Source organism: Mauremys reevesii, linkage group 18 (assembly GCF_016161935.1).
Source record: "Mauremys reevesii isolate NIE-2019 linkage group 18, ASM1616193v1, whole genome shotgun sequence".
NCBI lineage: Eukaryota > Metazoa > Chordata > Testudines > Geoemydidae > Mauremys > Mauremys reevesii.
Window position 1 is genome coordinate 30,966,503 of NC_052640.1, and position 13,912 is coordinate 30,980,414.

General features: G+C 43.6%; 1 protein-coding gene across 10 annotated transcripts in view; it reads left to right on the plus strand.

Moving 5' to 3' along the window:
- Window positions 1–13,912, plus strand: part of MTMR3 (myotubularin related protein 3) — a 193,862-nt gene that overhangs the window by 14,151 nt on the left and 165,799 nt on the right. The window contains exon 1 of one of the 10 annotated variants that reach the window (XM_039504647.1): window positions 1,195–1,213. The exons of 6 other annotated variants lie outside the window; for them this stretch is intronic. The gene's annotated coding sequence lies outside the window, so the exon portion shown is untranslated. Of the gene's footprint in view, window positions 1–1,194; window positions 1,214–6,061; window positions 6,081–6,944; window positions 7,007–13,835; window positions 13,855–13,912 lie in introns of those variants that run through there. 3 more of the 10 variants (XM_039504648.1, XM_039504645.1, XM_039504649.1) reach the window with 3 other exon arrangements.

A 13,912-nucleotide genomic window follows, 5' to 3' on the forward strand; every position in this document is an offset into this window, starting at 1 on the left:
TCAGCGGTGCAGTCCAATCGTTCTAGTGCCTAAACCTGATGGTACCACGAGATTGTGTAATGACTTTTGCCGACTGAATGAAGTATCCCAATTCGATAAATACCCTATACCATGCATCGACAAACTGGTTGACCGACTGGGTAGTGCCCAATTCTTGACTACACTGGGTCTGACTGGGCAGATTCCCCTGACGAAAGAAGCTAAAGAAAAGACAGCGTTCTCCACCCCGGACAGGCTATTCCAGTACACTGTCCTCCCTTTTGGGCTACATGGGGGCCCCAGCCACATTCCAGTGCCTCATGGATAAGCTGCTGCGCCCCCATACTAGTTATGCAGCTGCATACCTAGATCATCCATACGCCAGACTGGGGAACCAACTTGGAGAAAGTTGAGGCAGTACTAAGCACCTTAAGGCAGGCTGGCCTCACTGCTAAATGCGCCATAGGACTGGCAGAGGCTAGGTACCTGGGATATATTGTAGGAAGGGGTATAGTGAAGCCCCAAACTAATAAGCTAGAGGCGATTCAAAACTGGCCCCGGCCCAGGTCCGTGCATTCCTAGGCGTGGTAGGCTACTACTGACGTTTTATTCCTCACTTCGCCAGTAGGGCAAGTCCTCTAACGGACCTGGTGAAGGCCCGAGGTCCAGACATGGTGAAGTGGACCGACGCAGCAGAGGGGGCATTCATAGACCTTCGGACGGCCCTCTGTAATGACCCCATACTCATAGCCCCGGACTTTACCAAGGAATTTATTTTACAAACAGATGCTTCCGAGGTGAGGTTGGAGGCGGTTCTGTCACAAATGATTGGAGAAGTGGAACACTCGATCCTCTACCTAAGCAGAAAGCTGCTCCCAAGAGAACAGAAGTATGCAGTAGTCGAGAGAGAATGCCTTGCTGTCAAATGGGCCATGGAGACACTGCGTTATTACCTCTTAGGCCGGCGATTTACTCTTGTGACAGACTATGCGCCCCTCCAGTGGATGCAGAGAAATAAGGAAAAGAATGCAAGGGTCACCAGGTGGTTCTTATCCCTCCAACCATTCCAGTTCCGCATACGGCACAGGGCTGGATCCCACCACAGCAACGCTGATGGTCTATCACGAGCACACTGCCTGGCATCCCAAGTTGCCCAACCCTATGGTGTTGAGCAGAGGAGGAGGATATGTGATGGGGCAAGGCCAGATGGCTACAGTAAAGTAGTGAGGAACAGGTATGTTAGCCCCAGGCTAAACAAATCCCTGGTACCATGGTAACCAAATGGCAGTTGCTCCAGGTTAATCAAGACACTTGGGGCCAATTAAGATCTTTCTAGAAGGCAGTGGAGATTGGGACACCTGAAGCCAATCAAGGGCAGGCTGGAACTAGTTAAAAGCCTCCCAGTTAGTCAGTGAGGTGCGTGTGTGAGGAGCTGGGAGCAAGAGGCGCAAGGAGCTGAGAATGAGCTGCTGGAGGATTGAAGAGTACAAGCATTATCAGACACCAGGAGGAAGGTCCTATGGTGAGGATAAGGAAGGTGTTTGGAGGAGGCCATGGGGAAGTAGGCCAGGGAGTTGTAGCTGTCATGCAGCTTTTACAGGAGGCACTATAGACAGCTGCAATCCACAGGGCCCTGGGCCGGAACCCAGAGTAGAAGGCGGGCCCAGGTTCCCCTCAAACCTCCCAACTCCTGATCAGACACAGGAGGAATTGACCTGGACTGTGACTTCAACCAGAGGGGAAGGTCTCTGGGCTGTTTCCTGACCCACAGGGTAAATCTGTGAGGTGAGCAAATCCGCCAGTAAGCTCAGGACCCACCAAGGTAGAGGAGGAACTTTGTCACATGTGGAACAAACTATTCATGATTGCAGTTCCTATTGTGGCCTTTAATATATTTTAAAAACAAACAGAAATATAGGTTCATCTGCACAGTACATAGGTGGGCTGATAGTTTCATTTTTATCCTCAGATACTGATGTTGGTAAATTAACAGTAACTTTTCAGATTTTAGTTTTGGATGCACAGAGGAAGTAAGCAACTCTTCAACAATTGATCTATTGTCCAAATGACTTAATTTGATGGGTAACAATTGCTTTTTAGCACTTTAACTTGAGTGTTGAACTGGGGCCCAGCAGTGGCATCCTCCAGCTTTGGTAGCAAAGCCTGGAGAAGACTCCAAGTATTTGTGTGTTTCTCTAGGGTATGCTTGTGGGTGGGGAGCAGGAACCACACTTCCAGCAGTCTTCCTCATGCTCTCAGAAGTGGTTGCTGGAAGGAGAGGCCCATAGCAGCTTGATCACTTCCTTTAATTCCTTGTGGCAGCACTGGATCTAGGAGTGTGCCAATGGCATCTCTGTTCATTGAATTTGAATTGGAAATGTGTTGCTACTCATTGAAACTTATACCAAAAATAGATGTGGGATGCCACATAGCTTTGCCAGCCTGGTTATAAAAAAATATTTAGGGCATTTATCTATTCGAGCGTATGATTGAAACCTCTGCATTCACATATAGTTAACACTGATTTGTTATAACTAATAACATTAGCTACAGTGTAGTATGTCTAGAGCACATGCTGTTCTCTTTTGAATACTTTCAATGCTATTACATGTTTAATGAACGGAGAATCTTCAAAATAACCTACTTAAAGTTATAAGGAGGACTAGAGGTGACTTTCATGAAAATCCATTCCTCCAAAAGTGGAGACTACTGGGTTCAGCTGCATCCACTGTGTCCCAAAGGCAGCTTTGCTGAAAAGTTCTTCCTTGACCTGTATCAGAAGCAATAGCAGGGTTTCTTGGCTGAGCAATAGATCTAGAACAGAGCAGGACTGTTATACTACTTGAAACCTTATCTCTCTAGTACTTAGACAGGTAATTTAACTTTATTAAACTGGCTGAACCTGTTGTGTTTTAAAATTTTTTGATTTACATCCCCACCACATGTGAAGGTAAACAATCATGTGCCCTTGTTGGATGTTAAGTGAATGTATTGATCTGTAGCTGCAGCATTTTTGGCTCATTTCATTGTTCCCGTGTAAATATTAAACAGCCTTTTTGCATTTCCTTAAGAATGGATAAATCTAACTGCACTGAGTGAGTATTCCATGTAATGATCACAAAGGCGCAAACTGAAATCTGAGCGTATTGGGTTTTTGTCTTTCAATTATATGGTGGAATGTGGACCTATTAGTCATGAGTCTAAGCAAATAGCATATTTGGGGAAAGTTCAAATACTGAATTTTCTCAGTCACCACTGCTGTTCATACTGCTGGTGACAGCAAATTCCAGTCAATAATAGGTCATTACATTCTGGTTGGATACCCATTATAATTAAATCATCCTCTTTGTCTATATTCAGTGAACCTTCCTTATTAGACTAACTCTCACAGGAAGATAATGTACCTTTTCATTTTGGAGAGAGTCCTAGTGGTGTCTCTTTGGAAGGGGCAAGGTAAACATTTTAATGTCTGTGTTCTGGCCACTGACATTTCTTGTAGGTTTTGGTTTGTCGATTGTTTGGGTACAGGGTACTGCACTGTAGAGTACAGTAGTTTTTGTGTGGGGGTGTGGTGGTTTTTTGCTTTGGACTGGAATCTTGATTAATCCCTTCGTACTCCAATGAGAGCATCGTATGATTTGAAGGTGTTTAGTTCACACAGTGCTGCAGAGCTTCTCCTTTTCCTCCAGTTTTGATCTACTGTGTTTGGGGAAAAAACTGAATCTGGGAATCTTCAGTCATGGAAATATAAACATCTGTTGAATTCTTAATAAGTTGCTTTGGGGTTTCCCTCATGTTTCAGATCTCTCTGGTTTGTAAAAACTTGCATCTTATACAATCATTTGTGATACTTACTAACTTAGCATTGCAAAACTAGTCTCCTCAATAAAAAAAAATCTAAACTGGATTTAGAGTGGAAATCTAATTGAAGTCTGGCTCCATTCATATGTCACAAATTTGTAATATTTCACTGTTCAAAAAATTTTCCCTTTTCCAGAAAAAGCAGCAGACCTGCAGGTGAAAGGAACATCAAAAAAAAAATGTAGTCAAGAGGTGTGATAAATATTATGTTGTCCTCAGTGACACTTTTAAAATCCTATTGCAATAAGTAGGTTTGCACAGATGTAACTGAGTGAAACTTGGTAAACAAGTATGATGGATAACAGAATACAATCCAGATCTTGTGTTGGCTCTGGAGTTCTAACAGGAGTAAGGCCATGTAGTGAGCTTGCACCGCTGTATGCTGTAAAATAGCTTGTGTAGCCACTCTGTGCTGATGGGGGAGAGGAGAGAGCTCTCCTGTCAATATAATAAAACCACCTCAATGAGCAGCAGTAGGGATGTCAGTGGGAGAAGCTCTCCCACCCACGTAACGCTGTGCACACTACCACTTATGCCGGTAAAACTTGTGTTTTTTCACACCCCTGAGTACGTAAGTGGTAATGTAGACATAGCTTAACTTTGCTTGGAATACCTTTAATAGTGGGCTCCATTCCTAGGACATCTCTGAACACTGAGGCTGCTTTTTTCCTATTTTCATGTGTGTTTGAAGTGTAATTAGAGTATGGCTCTTAAACTGAAGTAAATGCAGATCTTGGTGGGAGACTCCAGTCAGTAATGTGCTTTGTACCTTGCTCGCTATGCCAACTGGAGAATCTCTTGCCTTTCCAACCAATGTTTCATTACAGGGCAGTTTGAGGAGGAGTTTAGCTTTCAATGATTGCCATGCTGAGCGCCCTCCATTGTTCGCATTATTGTATGAGCAGTTGGGAAGGTTTACAATAGAGAACTGTTCTCTGCAGTCCATGCATTGGTCATGAGCTGGGGTTACTTTCTTCCATCCATTCACCCCCTACCCCAAAAAAAGGCACCATTCCAAAACTCTGAGCTTTGCTTACTCTGTCATAATGCTATTTGTAGTAGCAAGCTGATCCTGAAACTCCTGTTAGCCTGGTTAATTATGTTGCTGTCTGTCTTCTCTGAGCCTTGCATTAAGGAAATGCCTAAGTTGATATTTTAAACTGTATAAAACTTTTTACTGTAGACTTCTGAAATCTTCTCTTTAAATAGTACATATTCTACAACTAGAAATCTTGTTTTGCTGAAGACTTTTGGCTCTGCTCAGCATGTTATCCTTTTTTCTATATCTTTAATGATGGCATGATTTTCTGGCACGGACTCTAGTGTTTTCTGCACTTTGTTTTCAATGTGAGTTTTACCGTCTTTTTGTGTCTTGGTTTAATATGTATTATTGAGGTACAGATGGAAATTCATGTATTGGTGGGCATAATAGTGTTCTGACACTGCCAAGATGTGGTCTACCACCAATTTTGTAGTGATGCAACTATTTCTATTGGTGGTGTGTGTGTGAGCAATATAATTACAGTCCTTAGTGTGCAGTTATACTGTTGTAAAGATACTTTAAACCATTATAGTGTGTTCCCCTTTTTTGTACAGTAATAGCCATACTGGTATAAAGCATCTTTTAAGATATGACTGCATCCACACTGGGAGGGTGATTGTGTGGTGCTATACTGGTATAATCAAAATGGTGCAGATTGTGCATCAAGAGACCTAAAACTAGAGTAGTCGTGTAGAACAAATTAGTTGCATGGGACTGAAAATACTAGAAATATACGAAGTGAAGTAGGTGACAAAATGCATCAGCTGCAGAAGTTGATGGGACAGCAAAGAATACATAATTAGTGTCAGTTCACCTATAACATTCAGCTGTCCCAAAATGCAGGTATGTTAACAGCAAATTTGAACAAAAATCAACTTGTTTTGACATGTAAATGTGAGTCTCAGCATTTCAAATGCCTTTTGCTTCACATGCTTATGTGAAAACTTCTCTCATGAGAGCCAGATAAGGAACTAAATAGCCTAGTAGAGTTAAGTCTCTTCTGATTTTGGGCTGCATGGTGTGTTATCTGCCTTTTGGACAATTCGTATGAAGGCACTTGTCCTCTAGTGTCATAGCCACTAACCACAGTGCTTTTGGTGTCTAAACAGCTCTGAATCCAAATGAATACATGTTTCTGAATGAGAGAGGTTTTACTTCCTGGTAATGTTCTTGGCATCATGTGAAACAAAGTCTAAAGGTAAAGATGCATGCTCTTTAGAGATGTGTACACTTATCAGTTGTCTGGGGATTTAGAAAGGCAGCACAAAGTGCAAGTTGACAAACATAGTCATGGGGAAAAGTATTTCAGATCTTATGAGTGCAAGTTTTGTAAAGAGTTGTAACTACTAACATCTCCTTTTTTAAATAGAAGAGATTGGGATTCATTGTATGGGTTACAGTCTGAATTACATTGAAACCTCCATAGTAAATGAGTATACTTTAGTATGTACATGTTTGGAGTCATGGCCTGAGGGGGGAGGAACCCACCCAAAAAAGCCTGATCACTTACTTTTTTGACAAGGTTGGCTAATGCTGCCATATGAAGACAATGGAAGCATATTTCTCACTTTGTTTCAGGATAGCTTTTTAATAAGTTGCTGATATATCTTGCGAAACTTAGTCTGTGCTCCTCCCTAATTGCTTGGGTGTGATACTTGGGATGGGATCACCTGAGAGCTTTCACTCAAAACTGAATAATAGTCTTGTGTCCTTCCTCAGGTTGTTGCTGTTCTCATTTAGTACTCCGTCATCGTGAAAAATTTACCTGATGCCTACTAGTCTGAGAACTACATTTACTAGTCATGATTAAGGCTACAATTTAGTCACGGGAGTTTTAAGTAAAAGTCATGAACAGGTCACAGGCAGTAAACAAAAACTCATGGTCTGTGACCTATCCATGACATACTATAAATATCCCTGACTAAATGGGGGGTGGGGACGGATGGCACCCTGGGGGGCTGTTGCTGTGGGGGGAAGTGCAGCTGCTGCTCTGGCTGCGGTGGGGATTGCTGCCAGGGGCTGCTGGAGCAGCGGCTGCTCGGGTGGTACCTGGGGCCAGCCGCAAGGGCCACTGCTCGTGTGGTGCTGGGGCCAACCACCTTGGCAGCTGCAGAAGTCATGGAGGTAAGGGAAAGTCATGGCTTCTGAGACCTCCATGACAAGACACGGAGGCCTAGTTATGATGGGAGAGGAAATAACTTGTCAGGCCACCTAAATACACACCATGTGCAATCTAAAGGAATAAGTTGTGTACTGTTGTGCCCTGTATTTAACTGTAACGCATTTCCTAGCATTTCTAATATCTTAAAAATGCTATGCTATTCTAGCCTATCCCAGCAGCTTGCATGTGTGACTTTGCCACTAGATTCATGGTATCCAGTGCTGTTAACAGGTGCTTCCCAGACCCAACACCTCCTAATAATCGCGATGGTCTCCTTCCTTGAGGTAAAGCTATTGGACAAAGCAGAAGTTGAAGCTACAGATAGCGCTCCCAGTCTCAAAACAGAATTCAATCCCTACTTATAAAAGCAGGCATTCCTTTCAAAGCTATGTTCCTTCCACTTTGAGATATCCACTGTAACAGAGAGCAAAGCAACAGATCTAGGGGCATTGGATAGCTACAGTGTAGCCCAGGGGTCCCCAACCCAGTGCCCGCGGGCGCCATGGCACCCACGGGGGCATCTAAATTCACCCGCATCCTGGCCAGTGATGGAGCATCCACCGAAATGCCGCCGAAATTCGGCGGCATTTTGGCGGTAATGCCTCTGGATGACGCTGCTTGCTGCTGACAAGCGACATCATCCAGAGGCGTCAGTGGCATTTCGGCGGATACTCGACCACTACCACGGTCCTTCGTCTGGCACCCTCCAGACGAAAAGATTGGAGACCACTGGTGTAGCCAGACAATCCCCAATTCTAAAATGATGGCTGACTTGCACCTCCACTATCTGTCTGATGGCCTGGTTCCCCAGAAGCTGACTTTTAATCTCCATTTTATTCAAATAAATAGCAGTCATGAGTTGCTGGGCCTTGTGTACCTGAACATGTCAGACCCCAAAAATTAAGATGGCAATCCTGAAGTTCACCTTGTTAACTTTCTTCTCTGATCAACCTCGTGAAAGACTATCTATCTTCACCCTTGCTTTGGTACACTCAAGAAATTCCTCATGTTTTCCCATGGTCAAAATTACTCCCAGTATGTAGCTCTAGCTTTCAGCCTCATTTAAATCGAACAATAAATAAAATTTTAGCTGCTGTATTTGTTGCTTTCAGAGAGGGATCCACATTCACCCATTATTTGGTGGTTTTTTTTAATAAGATTACTTTTGTGGATACAGATAATCTAAGATGTGTTGCTTTCCCCTCCTCCCCCCCTCGGACTGGATTCTTGATCAGTTTTCAAGTTACCTTACACGTTTTCAAATAATTTAGCACCCTAGTTATCCGGCATTAGGTTGCATAGGATGCTCATCTTGGAGAGACGTCTCAAGATACTGTCAACAATTAATCAGCTATTCTTCCAACAATGATCCACAGTAAAATCCTAGAATCTCCTTTCCCCAGCTTTTTGGGCTCAGCTCTCCTTCAAACTGTCAACTGCTTCCTGCCCTTAGCTCATGTAACACGAAATAATTTTTTTGGCCAGCTGCCCCATCAAGTCTTTGAAAACCTCACTGTTGTGGATGAAAGACTGAGGACATATGTCCATGTAGTCCAGAAACCATTGTCACCCTAGAGAAGACTTCAGGAATCTCAGTTGCTAATGTGCTGAGCAATGAGATTCTGTGTGCAGAGGTACCATCACACTAATCATGGTGAATACTATGATGGCATTGTGGATCACCAGATATGACTGCCTTATATAAGATAGGAAGCAACTCTTTTTTTAGTTGATGAAGAGAAGCCACTCCAGGGCTGGCTGGCTGATCAGACAGTAGGTGGACGAAGAGTGTGGAGCACTTTTTGATTTATGAAAGCAAGCAGGGCTAAGAAATTTTAATATCTAAAATCTGTTCCTGTCCCTCCTTACACAAGAGCTAGGTGTATTGGCTCAGCAGTTGACTTTGAATTCATTTTCTCTTGTCACATTCTGGGAGGGGCAGGATGAGGAGGAGAGTGGGTGTCTGGGCAAGTTTCTACCATGAAAGTTCACAAAATAAAGCCCTTTCCAAAACATTAATGTAAACAAGACGGTTGCTTGAATGTTTGTTCATGTGGGGCAAAATTGACACTAGTATAAAATGTTCAGATGGAATTGCAATTCAGGAGTAACTAACCAGCTCATGAATAAACTTTTCACTATTTTTCCAGCTCCACTTTAGAGGCTGGGCTACATTTTATATAACAGCCTAGTAAAAATATCCTTGAGTTGAAAAAGAGGTAGTTTGGGACCGTAGTGTGGTCATTTATATTTTTACTGGTCACTTGAAACCACTCTTTTGAGGCTTACTTTAGTAAAATGTAATGTTTAGATGTCTGTCATGCTTATTGAAAATAAGCTATCTGAACATTTTGTCTATTTGTCAGAATGTTAAATGTGAAATGGACAAGCTGTGCTTGCATTTTTTAGCTACTGCTTTCACAAATGAAGAGTAAAACTTCTTGTCCAGACCCTATATTAACAGTATAAATGAATGTTTATTGATGGACAACATGCAGGGACTTTTGTGATTTGCATTCACACTCTTGCAGTGTGAGGTGAAACCCTGTCCCACAACTAGGAAATGTAACTAAGGATAACCATCTAATATCTGGGCATAATAAGGTACCAAAATAAGGTTGCCTTGCCCTATCTGTTCTGTTAAGGGTTCCAAATCCTATTCATAACAGCCGTGAATCTCTATGCTAATGGTTTCTGTATAAATTATTTTTTATTCTGTTTGAGGCCATTTAGCAGTACTTATAGATTTGGCCTGCTAAGAGATAAGGCTATCACACTGTTCTCTTGATATCCTGGAAGGGACTTGAGTATGTTTTTTGGCCTCTGTTCAGAAACATGCTACAGAGCATAGGCAATGAATGCAAAGTGTTGATGATCCAAACTTGTTTCCTTAAGCAGTGAGGAAAGTCACCAGGCCTAAGAAAATCCCGTCTGAGCCAGTCTTGTGAGACTGTTGACACAGTTTCTTTTTCTTCTGGTGTTTATAGTAACAGTTCTGCTACTGTAAGTCCTATTTTGTAAGAGAGAGCATGCCAAGCCGCTGCCTTCCTATCATACTGCTCTTCTTCGGGGTTCCTCAGTCTCTAAGGAGTTTTGCTGTGTTGTCCAGTATAATGCTGTGAAAAGAGATCCTGTCCAGTTTAAGTCTGTCTTGCCTACAAAAAATGAAGATAGATAACAGTGAAAATGGATTGGTTAGTTCTAAGGTCAGTCAAAATATAACTAAATCCCAGTCTTTTCCTCTTATTACTATTGGCATAATCATCTTCAAGGTTTTAAAAACCACCAACAAAAAAAAATCTGATGGTAGCCAGAGGTAGACCTGAAAGACTGGATAGGGCAGGTGCACTCAGGAGCACAACAGGATCACTCTACATTCAGTTCACATTTGGAAGGCGTCTTTCATAACGCAAAGAGATGGAAACCTAAACTTAAAAAAAAAAAAAAACCAAAACAAAAAACAGAGTCTTAATTCATAAAATATTAGGGTTAGAAGGGACTTCAGGAGGTCTAGTCCAACCCCCTGCTCAAAGCAGGTCCACTCCCCAGACAGTTTTTTTTTTGTCCTAGTTAGGGAAATGGCCCCCTCATGGATTGAACTCACAACCCTGGCTTTAGCAGGCCAATGTTCAAACTACTGAGCTATCCCTCCTCACCTGGGAATTGATAGTTTAGCACCCAGTATGGAATGTTTCCCTCCGACTACTGGTGAGTGTCTTCCTCCCCCCCCCCCCCAGCTCTTTACGTGTGATTTCTTTTTTTATATGTAACTTGGATGCTGGCAGGCTTTTTCCAGTAAATATCTTCCAAAGAAAAAGCAGCAGAGAGTCCTGTGGCACCTTATAGACTAACAGACGTATTGGAGCATGAGCTTTCGTGGGTGAATACCCACTTTGTCGGATGCATGTGGGTATTCACCCTCAAAAGCTCATGCTCCAATACGTCTGTTAGTCTATAAGGTGCCACAGAACTCTTTGCTGCTTTTACAGATCCAGACTGACATGGCTACCCCTCTGATACTTTCCACAGAAAAGGTTGGCTGCATCAGAAAAAACATTGCTGTTAATACTCAGCTTTTATTTGGACTAGCTTTGCAAAAGGTATGCCTTCAGAATTGAAACAGATATAAAAGGAAGAATATATGGTAGCTATAAAACACTTTACAATTTAATATAAAAGAATGTTTAGCAAGAATGTCATAACCCAGTCCAACAAATAGGAAGAGTCAACTTCAAGAACAAAGTATGGTAGACTGAAGCTTCACACCAGGAACAGGAATTGCCTTCTATGAGGGGATAACTAGTTCTGTGGATGAGGGGAAAGCAGTGGATGTGTTATTCCTCGACTTTAGCAAAGCTTTTGATACGGTCTCCCATAGTATTCTTGCTGGCAAGTTAAAGAAGTATGGGCTGGACGAATGGACTATAAGGTGTATAGAAAGCTGGCTAGATCGTCGGGCTCAACGGGTAGTGATCAATGGCTCCATGTCTAGTTGACCGCCGGTATCGAGCGGAGTGCCCCAAGGGTCGGTCCTGGGGCTGGTTTTGTTCAGTATCTTCATTATGGTCTGGAGGATGGCATGCCTGCACTCTTCGCAAGTTTGCAGATGACACTAAACTGGGAGGAGTGATAGATACGCTGGAGGGTAGGGATAGGATACAGAGGGACCTAGGCAACTTAGAGGATTGGGCCAAAAGAAATCTGAGGTTCAACAAGGACAAGTGCAGAGTCCTGCACTTAGGACAGAAGAATCCCATGCACTGCACTCAGTCTACTGAGTGGCTAGGCAGCAGTTCTGCAGAAAAGGACCTAGGGGTTACAGTGGATGAGAAGCTGGATATGAGTCAACAGTGTGCCCTTGTTGCCAAGAAGGCTAACATCATTTTGAGCTGTATAAGTAGGGGCATTGCCAGCAGATCATTCCCCTCTATTTGACATTGGTGAGGCCTCATGTGGAGTTCTGTGTCCAGTTTTGGGCCCCACACCACAAGAAGGATGTGGAAAAATTGGAAAGAGTCCAGCGAAGGGCAACAAAAATGATTAGGGGGCTGGAGCACATGACTTATGAGGAGAGGCTGAGGGAACTGGGATTGTTTAGTCTGTACAAGAGAAGAATGAGGGGGGATTTGATAGCTGCTTTCAACTACCTGAAAGGGGGTTCCAAAGAGGATGGATCTAGACTGTTCTCAGTGGTAGAAGATGACAGAACAAGGAGTAATGGTCTCAAGTTGCAGTGGGGGAGGTTTAGGTTGGATATTAGGAACAATATTTTTCATTAGGAGGGAAGGGATAGCTCAGTGGTTTGAGCATTGGCCTGCTAAACATGGGGTTGAGTTCAATCCTTGAGGGGCCACTTAAGGATATGGAGCAAAAAATCTGTCTGGGGACTGGCCCTGCTTTCAGCAGGGAGTTGGACTAGATGACCTCCTGAGGCCCCTTCCAACCCTGATATTCTTTGATTTTCTATGGTGAAGCACTGGAATGGGTTACCTAGGGAGGTGGTGGGATCTCCTTCCTTAGAGGTTTTTAAGGTCAGGCTTGACAAAGCCCTGGCTGGGATGATTTAGTTGGGGTTGGTCCTGCTTTGAGCAGAGGGTTGGACTAGATGACCTCCTGAGGTCCCTTCCAACCCTGATATTCTATGATTCATTGAACACGAGTTAAGGGAATGCTTTCAGGTAACTTAAGTCCCCCAGATTTAGTTTTTGGAAACAAACTTACAAAACTTAAACTATTTATTTAAAAATAGTGAATTAAATGTTTACATTCCAAACACTGCAGCAGAATTTTATTTCACATGAGCATCCGAAAGTGAAATGTACTAGTCTTTTCATGCAAGCTCGGGGGGGAATACAAAAAATATAAAGAGCATAATCAGCAAAATAAGTTAAAGTTTAAAGCCTTTCAGTTTTAACTGGGAATTGTGAACATCTGTGGCTTTATGGGAACTTTTTGCCTCACACTGTCCCTTTAAATGTCCTTTATCTTTTAAAATTCTTTTACACCTCATAATACACACAATAAATTCTGATCAGTTTCTCAAAACCTGTAACTGTTCAAAAAGTTAGCTTTTTTGCACTTCTGTTTGTGGATCTCAAAGCACTGCAGCTCTGGTGAGGTAGGTAAGCACTGATACTCTGTCCAAAGTCTCAGTCTGTGGCAGATCTGGGAATAGGAACCAAATCTCTCAGCTTTAATCGTGATCCTTCCTCTTCACTACTTACATTTTGTTCCTGCTTGCTATTTCACTTTTTTTCTCACCCCTCTCAATTTTGTTCATTTATGTTTTTGAGACTTGTTCATGTATCTAGGGTATGGTTTCGTGGTCATTCTTTCTTCACATGGGTTGATAACTGTGAACAATCCAGGAGATTCCTTCAATGTCTGCTAGGGTGACCAGATGACAAAGATGAAATACCGGGAAGGCAGAGGGAAAGAAGAAAGCCGGTGGCGGGGGAAGAGGGGGTGGGGGAGAAAAAAAGCTGCTGAAGCCCCCCTCGCCACCGCCGCAAGGTGGCACAGCCCCGTCTCCACCCGACTCTATGGTGGCTGCAACAACTGCGCGCGCCCCGGCCCGGAGCTGCCAAGCCCATGTGCTGCTCACCGCTAGATCCCTGGGGCAGCCCGGCTGCTTCCCGGCCGCCCTCCCCGCCCGGGCCAGGCCAGGCTGCTCCATGAGCCATGGGCGTGGCGCAGAAGGCCCAGGCATGCCTCGCCTTCTACCGGGGGCTTGGCCGGAGGGAGCCACTGTGGGATCTCTGCCGGGCCGGGCTCACCTTCCTGGAGAAGCTGGACTGGAGCAGTTCGCAGGGTGAGTGCTGGGGACCACCCCCTCCCTCCAGGCTTACACCGCCATACAGCTGATCAGC